The sequence below is a fragment of the Aplysia californica genome, unplaced genomic scaffold (assembly GCF_000002075.1).
Source record: "Aplysia californica isolate F4 #8 unplaced genomic scaffold, AplCal3.0 scaffold00105, whole genome shotgun sequence".
Classification (NCBI taxonomy): domain Eukaryota; kingdom Metazoa; phylum Mollusca; class Gastropoda; order Aplysiida; family Aplysiidae; genus Aplysia; species Aplysia californica.
This window is the reverse complement of record NW_004797375.1, coordinates 1,377,646-1,382,334: the sequence shown is the minus strand read 5'-3', so window position 1 is coordinate 1,382,334 and position 4,689 is coordinate 1,377,646. Positions and strand designations below refer to the sequence as shown.

Genomic DNA, 4,689 nt, shown 5'->3' with positions numbered 1-4,689 from the left:
GGGTAGGGACAGCGAGGTAGGGATAGTGGAGAGAAATAACGTTCATCATCATCATCATCATCATCATCATCATCATCATCATCATCATCATCATCATCATCATCGTCATTATCATCACAATCATCATCATCACCCTTGCATCAAGTAGGAGGGGAAAATATATAATGGAGAATTGATATTTGTTAAAGTTTATGACTTTATTTTTAAAATGAATATAACAAACTATGTTCGACGTTTTGCCCCTATAACGGGTGTTATTGGGACCATCATCACGAGCCAGATCTGCAACAAACATCAACCATCATGGATCATGGTTCTCCATTCATCCCTCTCTCTAAAAACAAAAAACCAACAACAACAACAACTACAACAACAACAAAATAAATTCACTTTACTAAAAAGCAAGAAGGTGAAGGTGGAGGAGTCAGTTGTGTCCAATATTCACCCCCTCGTTGCTCTCACCGACAAAAGAAGGATACCCCTCACTCGACACGACATTCTGTCAGTATGTAGAGCTCTTCGGTTTTGAAAAGAAAAATGGTGGCTTCCCCGCCGTGTGAAGTTTTACAATATCCTGTCTCAGATCGTGGGGCTGGCTACCTCTTTGGACGTCAGCTAAGTCACCTTTCACTCTTATCTAAGCAAACAGTGCACAGATGGCTCCAGGATTTATAACGTTTACCAGTACGCGATGACGTAGACGAGTTATGAAATGCTCTTCTTGCAAAATAGTGTGACTTCACAGGCATACCTTGAGTTACATAGGAGACTTTAAAGGGCCTGTGTCACTTCAGAAGTAATTGTTTCAGTCGTTTTCTGGGGTTTATTGGGAGATTACTTAACTTTGCTTGTCATTGATGCAATGCTGGTATTAAAATTTTCCTTACCTATTCCTTTCTTTCTTTCTTTTTCTTCTTCTTCTTCTTCTTCTTCTTCTTCTTCTTCTTCTTCTTCTTCTTCTTCTTCTTCTTCTTCTTCTTCTTCTTCTTCTTCTTCTTCTTCTTCTTCTTCTTCTTACTATTATTATTATAATTATAATTATTATAATTATAATTATTGTAATTATTATAATTATTATTATTATTATTATTATTATTATTATTATTATTATTATTATTATTATTATTATTATTATTATTATTATTACCTCAACTCATTCATTTCTGTGTACGTTAGTCTCTAGCGACACCTATAACTTCGGCATTTACAAAAATGTAATCTCACATAATTATGTGAGGCAGCGTGGTGGGATCAGGCTCTCGTCAAAATAATCAAAGGGAAGAAAGGTTTGTGAATTTGTATCAAACTTTTCTTTTTTTGGCTCAAAGCCCATTAAAAACTTTTTTCTGAGTGGGCTTTTCTGAAAAGCGTTGACTTAAGGAACAAAAATGTAAATTTTTAGTTACCACGTACTCTTAAGCTAAGGAAATAATTATCTTTGGCTGCCATTTTCTCACTAATTTTACCTCTGAAAGCATGTGACCCCCACCTCCTTCTTTCACAAATATCTCGACTTGTATTCAAGATAAATGGATTTTTTTTCATTCAAATAACGACAAGAGAACAAGCTTTAAGATGATACCAATAACTCTACATGCCCCAAAATTGACGAGAAACTGATTCCACCACGCTGCCTCACATATTATTATTATTATTAATGTGGCAAGAAAAGTATTTTTTTAAAACCCAAACCCCCGAACTGAATAGAGCTCTGTGGTTTTAGGTACAAAGACTAAGGACAGGGAAAAGGTAAGTTTATCTTCAGAAAGGCCACTTACGAATGAGAAGATGTTTTTGATATCTGACTTTGGACGCAAGCTTCTTTCTCTTTTTGAAATATCGTTACGAACAGTGATGGGTTCTAAATGCAGCGTTTTTTTACGCTTTTTGGGAAATGATCAATTTAATAATATCTAAAATATATACAAGAGTAAAGGATGGTTCTAAAAGATCTTTTGGAGAAACAAGGCAAAATATCTTTTATAATCTGGTCTAGTTCTACAAATCCACTTGAACTTTTAAGGCTATTTTCCAAGAGAAAAACCCCATCTTAGCTTTAGTAGTGTTTTAAGACCCTAGTAAATGCATCAGGTCATGTGAGCACGCAGGACACAAAAAGCATATTATAACGGTTAGGTAAGAATTAATTTTGAATTTTGCCTGGGGGCCGAAGCCTACTCTTATCAATTTTAGGATCACAAAGGGATCTTTAACGTGCGCAACTGACACACATGACTTCTAAGATTTCTTCCTCTGTTTCCAAGAAGGCAAGGCGTTCGATCTTACCTACTCTAAATATCTCCTCTTTCTCCAATTAATGGTCCAGTTGATATCTTCAATACTAGCTCTTTCCAAAATTCCAATATTCATTTATTGTAATAAATTAATTCCATTTGAAAGTAAATTTCCTTGGGATTTTTTTTTTTTTGGGGGGGGGGTGCTTTTAATTTTTGCTGAGTTGTTTCGTTTGTTTTCCATATCTCGAAATCGTACATCAGTAAGGAAAAAGTATTGCTATTGTACAGTTTTAATTTCATCTTTATTTCATCTTAAATGAAATTATCTTTGACTTCCATATTATGCTTCTTTTTTTTTAAAAGCGATCCAGGCATTCTGAGTCTTTGGTTGACGTCGTCAAGGCAGTCTGCACTTTTGGAGATAATGCTGCCATGGTAATTGAATCTACATATTTATGTAAGAGGCTTTCCTTAAAATTGTAATGGGGTAGTTTCTGGTGATAATAACGACACATCTGTTTTGGGTGTATTTATTACAAGTCCAACGTTTTTCCGCTGTCCATGCTAATCTTTAAAAAACTAAGTCTACGCTACTTTGATTTAATTTTCTAAAAAACTTAAGGTATATTCTTTATCCTTGATCTACGGTGCAAAGCTGACCTCTTTATAAATCCAAACTTCTATTGGAGTTTACGGCATGTTCAAAATGAATTACGTTTTATGGAAGAACTGGGCTGACACATAGTTAGGGGATCTCCACAATCCCTATCCCTATCCCTATCCCTAACCCTAACCCTAACCCTAACCCTAACCCTAACCCTAACCCTAACCCTAACCCTAACCACGTATTCGATAACTCCATTGCCACTTTATTATTCGATATTTTTTGGCTGGACAATATTCGATATCTCCATTGCCTGTTCATTATTCGATACCTTCATTGTGCGGACTATATATTCGATACCTCCCCTTCCCGTTCTTATTCGATACCTTCAATATTCGATACGTTCATTATTCGTTCAGTGAATCACTCTGTCTCATTATTCGATACCTACTTTGCTCAGTCTAACCTATATCTCACGATATCATTAATAAACTCACTATTGGCGATGGTGCTCCCCTGACAGGTAATATTTCATACATTAATCTCCCGTTTATATTTGATGCAAATGTCTATAATCGATACCTTCGTTCCTGTCATTATTTGAAACCTCCCTTTCTTATTTGATACCTACCGGTCTTTATTTGCTAAACATCGACACCTCCTTAACTTTAACAACTAGTCGATACCCATTTGAAACTTTCAATATTATTATCAATGTATGGTTATAGTTATCACCGTTTACGCTTCGCCGCATGCGTGCCTCTTAATTGATTATTATTTTACATTCAGTTCAGTATTAGATCATTCCTAGGTGTCATCACATGACCATGACATTATTTGCTACGTATATATAGTAACAAACAAATCACAACCTTTAGCTGGTCGAATTTTTATTTTTTGATTTTTTGTTCAATTATATTTTTCATCATTGATTTTTTTAAATTATCACCCAATTTAATGTAATAGCAGAATGCCAATTTAATGAATTAGCAGAATGCCACCATAGTGGCGAGCACAAGACGTGAAGTGAAGTGAAGTGACAATGGACAACCTAACATGTCCTACACATATTATATCAAGTATCTCGATTCGTTTATATAGTCGGTGTACTAACATGTATATTATATTATGGTTTTGCGTAGAATATTTTCTATCTGTCATTTTGTTCATTTTGAAAAATGTGCTTTCTAAGGACTTACTAAGGTTTGAAACATTTCCTAATATTTCGATATTTAAAAGTTTTGCTAGATTTGTCTTTCACTTATTAAATCGCTTTTTAAAATTTTTCTGTTAACTGTTGTTTAACGATACTTTTTAAGGTAATTGTTTCCCTTACTCAAGCAGTTATTTCGGGATGCTGTACCTACTTCATAAAAGAGGACTCTTCTAGTGTTGTGACTGAGTGTTCTACCTTCAAAATCAACAATGTCTTGTTTCTTTTAAGTGTTTAACATTTTACTTGTGATGTGATGTTGTGTTGTAAAGAAAAAACTTTTGGGCCAAACGATCGGTTAATGAGACTCGTGGAGCAAGGGCTGGAGATGAAGGGAAATGACTGAGGATATGGTTTTTGAGAGAATACTTTACAAAGATTTATGGAACCTGGAGCCTTTACCCAAGTATTCCATTTATTATTACGTGTGCACTCTCCGTCTCTTCTGCCTATTCTCCGCTGCTTTCTCTCTCTGCCCCCCCCCCCCCCAATCTCTCTCTCTCTCTCTCTCTCTCTCTCTCTCTCCTAGTTTTGAAGTAGTATCCGGTTAAATACGCAGGCACTAAACAAATTAATTAATCAAAACACCCCTGGCCTCGCGTCTTCCCTTCTCTCTGTCTCTAGTCCGTCATCAG

The 4,689-nt window shown here is 35.4% G+C and overlaps 1 long non-coding RNA gene across 1 annotated transcript; it reads left to right on the top strand.

Annotated features, from left to right (window-relative positions):
- Window positions 1-2,448: 2,448 nt before the first annotated feature.
- LOC118477473 lies at window positions 2,449-4,267 on the top strand. The gene is made up of 2 exons (XR_004858405.1): window positions 2,449-2,672; window positions 4,186-4,267. It is a non-coding gene; the product is annotated as an uncharacterized LOC118477473 (long non-coding RNA).
- The last annotated feature ends 422 nt before the right edge of the window (window positions 4,268-4,689 follow it).